The 7,707-nt window shown below is 31.3% G+C and overlaps 1 protein-coding gene across 1 annotated transcript in view; it reads left to right on the top strand.

The window, feature by feature from the left end:
- Nucleotides 1–310, top strand: part of LOC102681264 (aquaporin-like) — a 36,107-nt gene extending 35,797 nt beyond the window's left edge. Inside the window, exon 6 of the mRNA XM_031508075.1 lies at nucleotides 294–310. The gene's annotated coding sequence lies outside the window, so the exon portion shown is untranslated. The remainder of the gene's footprint in view (nucleotides 1–293) is intronic.
- Nucleotides 311–7,707: the final 7,397 nt, after the last annotated feature.

Here is a 7,707-nt window from a genome sequence, read left to right as displayed (position 1 = left end):
CGCACGCGGTCTATCCTGTAAATATTAAAATTACGAGGGGATCGATTCGTCGTTCCCCGCTTCTCAGGGCCCCTTTTTTCTCACCAGTCGACGCTAATAATCGATTCTACACGCTTGTTGTACTTATACATTTATTATTATTTCAGATTAATTACTTGAATTATTTATTTGAAAATGAAATTGAAAATTATTGTTGGACAAGCGGATATTGAGATTAGTATCCAAATCATCGTGTTATCGAGAGAAAAGAGAAATTTCAAAATTTTGTTTGATCTACTTTTAGTATATCAAAGTGTGCAATATATTTTTATACGAAGAATGTATTGCATCTGAAAATGAATTAATTTAAGAATCTGTTTGCTACTTAAACTTTCAATCGATAAAATCGATTAAAAAACAATTATTTCACTGTTTTACCAATGTAATCTGTTTCAATTTTTGAAACAAAGAATTGAAATTTCCTTAAAAATGTCTTCACACGCTCGAAATAATTTCAAATGATTCAAATCCAACGTACACGCATTAATAAATTATACGAAACCTAATAAATAATAATATATATATATATTATAATAAATAAAATATATTAAATAATAAATAAAAAATAATAAATAAAATATATTATAAATCGTTCGATTTCCTCTTAATTCGTTATCGGATGAAACGATAATAATAGGAAAAGAGCAAAGAACGCGTGCATCCACTGACTGTATGCGTTTTGCGACCTTCCAGTCTGGAGGAGTCGTAGCTGTCGGATATCATCGAGATATCGCCTAGCAACGAAAGCTGATAGCTGGTAGTGAATCGATAGTCGGCCTGTGTAACGCAATATATTGGATGGCACTCCTCGGCCTATGCTTGCTCTATCATTTAGCCTGTCTCTCTCCCTCCCTCCCTCCCTCTCTCTCTCTCTTCATATACTCGATGGATTCTGTGTACACCCTCCACCCTTGAGTAAATACACGTTTATTCCGGTGTGCGCACGTGTCCACGCGTTAGACACGCGCACGTGTGGGTGCACGCATGCAAATTGGCGCGTAGGCGTGAAAAGTCGACCAAAAAGATCGCCGCTCCTCGAAAATTGCCCCCGTTTTTCTCGTCTCTTTTTCTCTTCTCTTTTTCTCTTCTTCCTCTTCATCATTCGAGTTTTTTTGAGAAGACGTCGATTTCGAGATGAAAAGAGAGATTTTGAACAGGTTTTCGACTCGATTTATTTTATTTGATTTTCTTTTATTTCTATTCTTACCTATTTCTTACCTATTCGGTGGATTATTTTTTTTTGGAAATTAGTTTTTATTTTTTGTTTATTGAAAGAGGCGACGAGGTTATTTGGTTCAGGGGAATGATTTTGGAAGAAGGGGAGGTCTTTTGAATGGATGGGATAATTTGGGGTATTTTCTTAAATTGTTCCGTTTAAACGTTCCGTTGTTTGTTGGTCCAAGGAGGTCGTGAGATTTCGAAATGTTCGTGATAATAGAAAGAAAAAATTCAGAAAGATCGTTCAGGGTAGCGGTTTTTGTATTGCTTCTAAAGGGAGGGATGTAATCCAATCTTGGAAAGTGTAATTTGAAATTTCCTTAGATCCCTTAAGAGAGTTAAGAGTGTTTAGTTACTGTTATTCGAAAATATTCACGATAATGCAAACACAAAAACTTTCAATCTTGTTTATAAGGGATATCTCTTGATAAAGGGGAAGTGAAATTTTGTACAAATTTTTGCACAAAAGGAAGGGATAATTTAAAGTTTTCGTAATTCTATTTTTCGTAAATATTTTACTTACATCAAAGTAAGAAATAGTTTCGTTATTTTTTATTCATATTTTTTTTTAAGTCTTTAGAATAATAATATTAATTGAAAGATTTTCTTTTTTAGAATTTATTAATTATCAAAGTAAAATTAAATTTATTTTTATATATTTTAATTTATCCTTTATATTTAATATTTTTTATAATAATATTAATTGAATTAAATCAATCTCCTTTTGATTCAATTGAAGGTGAATCTGAATTGGTTTCTGGGTTTAATATTGAATATTATATCGAAGAATATTTGTATCCATTTTTTTATCTGAATATATAAATATTATATTTATAAGATTAATTTTAAGTTTACCATTTTTTGAACTTGATTATTGATCAATTAAATTTATTATACTCTATTTAATTCATACTTGTTTAATTATTTGCATTCGAGGAATTTTACCACGATATGATAAATCATTGCCAATTATTCCCAGAATGTGGAAATTCCAAAAATATTTAAAGCAGCTTGGATGAACAACAATCGAACAAATTCTCATAGTTATGGAATCTCGATCAGTTTCTCAAAAATACTTCAAATTTTAAAACAAATTTCCATCCAACTATAACGTAATCCTCGATCGAGTACATTCCGGCAAAAATAACTTTTGAGAGTTTTTGATAGGTTTCCTTTTTTTTCTCGCGAAAGAAAAATCGAATATCGAAATATTTCGAGGAAAATTCCCCCCTGGTGTGTCTCCAGCGATTCTATAATTGACAGATATATCTCGATTCGAGGGAACTTTCGAGGGGGCCATTTGCACGGAGAGGAATTTACCACTGTTTTTCGGGAACGAATGGCCGCAATCTGGAAAATAAACAACTGGCGTCGATCCCTCCCTCCCCTCAGATTTTTATCCCCCCAAGGCGGAGGAATCTCCGTTTGAGATGGTCTCCCAAAACGAGTCGAATTAAGAATTGAGGTTAAGCTCTCGATATCTCGATATCTCGAATATATATTTATCGTTCGTGTACAATCGAAAATTGGAGTTATTAAAGAAGAGGAATTGTTCAAGGTTTCTCAAATTGTTCGCACAAAGTTATATGGACCTGTTCTTCCAAAACGAATTAAGAATTGAGGTTAACCTCTCGACATCTCGATATCTCGAATATATATTTATCGTTCGTGTACAATCGAAAATTGGAGTTATTAAAGAAGAGGAATTGTTCAAGGTTTCTCAAATTGTTCGAACAAAGTTATATGGACCTGTTCTTCCAAAACGAATTAAGAATTGAGGTTAACCTCTCGATATCTCGATATCTCGAATATATATTTATCGTTCGTGTACAATCGAAAATTGGAGTTATTAAAGAAGAGGGATCGAATTGTTCAAGGTTTCTCAAATTGTTCGAACAAAGTTATTATATTCGATTTTTAGTAGAAATTTTATTGATAATTTTAAGTTTTCAGTCTGGAAATTTCACTTTTATCAACGATGATTTACATTCGAGATAAGTAGATAATATTCGAAAGTTGTACTTCGAAGGAGCAATAATTATTTATTTATCGATTTATTCGCGAATTGTCTCTCGATATTTTGCCCGATAAATATTCAATATCAACACTTGCTTCGACACACGAATTTTAATATTAATTTGTTATTCGGATAGAAATGTAATTACACGTGTCCAATTATTTTTATAATTCGCTTTAATCTGTAGCTGATCTATCCACACAGTTTAATTACCTATAATTATCACCTTTATAATTGGTAATTCCAGTGTTGACACTGATATAACTATAATTATAATTATTCGTAGATTATAATTATCATAGCGATTAATGCAACAATTTATATTTAAATCCGAAATCTTTTTCAACGATTTCAACATCGTTCAGATTTCATTTTATATCGTTCTTACATTATAAATTTTATACATTAATTAATAATAATATTAATAATATTAATAATATTAATAAAATTTATACATTATAAACATTATAAACTTTCTCCTGCTCTTTAATTTTCCATTCGTTTATTATTTTCTTTCTGAAGGAAGAACAATCTCTCCCTTCCTATCGAGAATAAAATGGAGGAAACGAAGTTATGGTCGCATGTAAATTTCCGCCTGCCATACAGCTCCACTCGTACTTTCGAGGAATAGATTTCTATTTGGAATAGAAAGATCGTGGAAACTATTAAAAAAAAAAAAAAAAAAAAATAACTGGAGATTTCTTCTCTTTTTCTTTTTTTTCCCTCGAAGAAGAAAATTCCGCCTCGATCCTTTCAACCCCACCTCTTGTTATCGTTTATCTTCGACCGGGTTGCTCGTTAAGATTTCGCGTTCTCCGAGGAGAATTGGTTTTTCGCACGGATAATCTGACATCCCCAAAGAGCGATCAAACCAGAGGTTCTCTAAATTTTTGCGGACATTTTTTCTCACTTCTGAACCTTTCTTTCTTTTGCAATCGGACGTTTCACGAGGGAAAAAGACGTGATACAATAATCGATTTTTTTATTTTATAAAAAACAATTATAAAAATGAAAAAGTGAAATTCAAAACGAATTACAAATATACTAAACGTGGTATCGTAAGATCAAGAGATCCTCATGATTTCGTGATTGAAATCGATAAAAACGAATTACGAAAATACAAAGAAATCCAAAACAATTGCATACACTATTTATAATACAATACACAAAATAATAGTTGAAAGAATTCTTTTCAAAAAAAATCTCTTCGAATCATCCTCCTCAAAATTGATTTTCGCACAGAACTCTTCGAAATCTTGGCGAGTTAATGCAAAAGTTATATTCAAATATTTTTTATAATCAATTAATTATAATTAATCATAATTAATTTTATTATAAATAATTTTTTATAAATAAATAATTTCATTATAATTAATTATAAAGAAGTATATTTTTTATAATTAATTCTTCCCGCCTAACGTTCCGTTAACATTCCAGATTGATATTTCACACTGTGCGTCCCCCCTCTCCTCGGCTCGAAAATATGCTTTTCGATACGAGGATACGATTAGGATACGAAAGTTGGCGGGAGAGCGAAATTGAAAGCGAGTTTGGGGCGCGAAAACTGATAGTCGGGGTATCTTGTTTATCGTGGTTTATCAGTCGGTCGTAAAGTAGCGACAGGCCGCGCCGTTTTAATCCGCCGCTCGGCGATAAAGGCGTTATTATTTCGGCGTGGGAAATTAAGCGTTTTATCGAGGCCGTTTTCCACCACGCTCTCGCCACCGAAATTCCTTACATCGCTGAATATTTATCGCTCGTCCGAAGGGAAATTTAATTAAAGTCTCTGCCTCTTCCTGCTCGAGACGCTCGAGACGAGTTCCCGCCCGTTTCATCGCTTTAAATTCGCGATGAATTTTATTCCATCGGGAGGGAGGGATGGTGGGGGGAGGAAGAGGAAGATCTGTTTATCGCGTTGCGGACCTCGCTTTTCGTTTGGAAAATCGGCAGAGGTTTTTAAATAATTCAAAAGATTTTCGAAGCCTGTCCTCGACTCTTGCTTCATTCGATGTAATTGTTAATAAATTATGGTTGGAGATTATTAGGAGGAAATTAAGAGTTGAACGAAGATTTTTCGATGTTGATAATTTAGATTTGGGAATATTAGAAATTTTTTGTAGAAGGAAATTGGTGGAGTTGAAAGTTGAACGAAGATTTTTGAATCTTGTTCGATGTTTATAGTTTAGATCTGAGAATATTAGAAATTTTTTGTAGAAGGAAATTGGTGGAATTGAAAGTTGAACGAAGATTTTTCGATGTTGATAATTTAGATTTGGGAAGATTAGAAATTTTTTGTAGAAGGAAATTGGTGGAATTGAAAGTTGAACGAAGATTTTTCGATGTTGATAATTTAGATTTGGGAAGATTAGAAATTTTTTGTAGAAGGAAATTGGTGGAATTGAAAGTTGAACGAAGATTTTTCGATGTTGATAATTTAGATTTGGGAAGATTAGAAATTTTTTGTAGGAGGAAATTGGTGGAGTTGAAAGTGGAACGAAGATTTTTGCATCTTGTTCGATGTTTATAATTTCCAGAAGTTCGAAATTTTCGAATTTTATTAAATGTTAAATGATAGTTTAGATCTGAGAATATTAAGAATTTTAGGTTAGAAAGAATTTAATAAAGTTAAAAGTTGAACGAAGATTTTTGAATCTTGTTCGATGTTTATAGTTTAGATCTGAGAATATTAGAAATTTTTTGTAGAAGGAAATTGGTGGAATTGAAAGTTGAACGAAGATTTTGTTCGAATCTTGTTCGATCTTTATAATTCAGATCTGAGATTATTAAAAGTTTTTTCTAGAAGTTGAACAAAGATTTTCGAATCAATGAGATTTAAATCTGAGATTATTAAAAATTTTTTGTAAAAGAAAATTGGTGAAGTTAAAAGTTGAACAAAGACTTTCGAATCTTATTCGATGTTAATAGTTAGATTTAAGAATTTAGGTTAGGAAATTTTTTAGGTTAGGAAGAAATTAATAAAGTTAAAAGTTGAACGAAGATTTTTGAATCTTATTCGATGTTTATAGTTTAGATCTGAGATTATTAGAAATTTTTTATAGAAGGAAATTGGTGAAGTTAAAAGTTGAACGAAGATTTTTGAATCTTGTTCGATGTTTATAATTTCCAGAAGTTCAAAATTTTCGAATTTTATTAAATGTTAAATGATAGTTTAGATCTGAGATTATTAGAAATTTTTTGTTTTTTATTACAAAGTTTTTAATTAGAAAGAAATTAATGGAGTTAAAAGTTGTTCGATGTTTAGATTTAAGGTTAAGAATTTAAGGTTAAGAATTTTAGGTTACGAAGAAATTAATGAAATTAAAAGTTGAACGAAGATTTTCGAATTTTATTCAGTGTTGATAATTTAGATCTGAGATTATTAAAAACTTTAGAAGATCTAGTTTGATCTAGTTGTTATTTTATATATTTGAGATTATTATTATTATTAATATCGAAAGGAAGAAATTAATGAAATTAGAAAATTAAAAATTTTTCCTATGAGGAAATTCTAGAAGTTGGAAGTTTAAATGGGGGAGAAAATTTTTCAAGTTAAAATTTACACGAGACGGATTCAAATTTATTTAATTTGACTTGTCTAATTAATTTTTTAATGAATGATCATAGTTAAAACTATTGAATTAAGACGATCGATTTATCGTGCTGCATTGTCTACTCAATTATATCAATGTCACTTATTTAGTTTCAATGTTAATAATTCAACTTGATCTTTATCCAATTCTGTTCCAAGATTATTCGATTTTTACATTACGTTCATTCATTTCTAACATCAAACTCTACTTATACACATTCTACTTCCATCCTTAAACTAAAAATAGTTCAATCTATTATATCCACTCGTATTAGCTTCGATCCATATCACCTTTACTATTATTATCCAAATCTTTTTTAATCGAGATCTGCACTATCTTATTATTATTCCACTCTCATTTCTCATCTCAATTTCGCTCATTCGAATTCGATCAACTCGTTCAGATGTAGCAAGCTGAAACGAGCGAAAAAAAAAACTTCTTTATCCGCTTTTACACGACTCTGCCTCCAAATAATACTCCCGTTTCATATTTTTGTATTTCCGCTGAACAAGATCGTCTCCTCTTTCGGCCTCGAATTTCCTCCGCCGCCACGAAATAAGATTTCATCATCGCATCGCGGCGTTAAACCGATTTTCCACGCTTCTTTTATCCACGCTTTTGCATCCTGCAAAATCAGATTCCAATCCCTTCTGTATTTATCTTAAACGCTTCCTTTCGTTTCACGCATCATTTTTTTGCTCGATGATTCTTTTTCCTTTTGAGAATTTATGAGAATCGATTAATTGCCCCTTCTTTCGAAATAATTTTGAAATTAATTTTGTGGAGTGATTTTTAGATTTGCCGATTCGAATTTTTATTTTTGACTTCATTAATATGACGCCA

Source organism: Apis dorsata, unplaced genomic scaffold, assembly GCF_000469605.1.
Source record: "Apis dorsata unplaced genomic scaffold, Apis dorsata 1.3 scaffold_5, whole genome shotgun sequence".
Classification (NCBI taxonomy): Eukaryota; Metazoa; Arthropoda; class Insecta; order Hymenoptera; family Apidae; genus Apis; species Apis dorsata.
The sequence above is the reverse complement of the archived record's forward strand: the minus strand, read 5'-3'. Positions and strand labels throughout refer to the sequence as shown.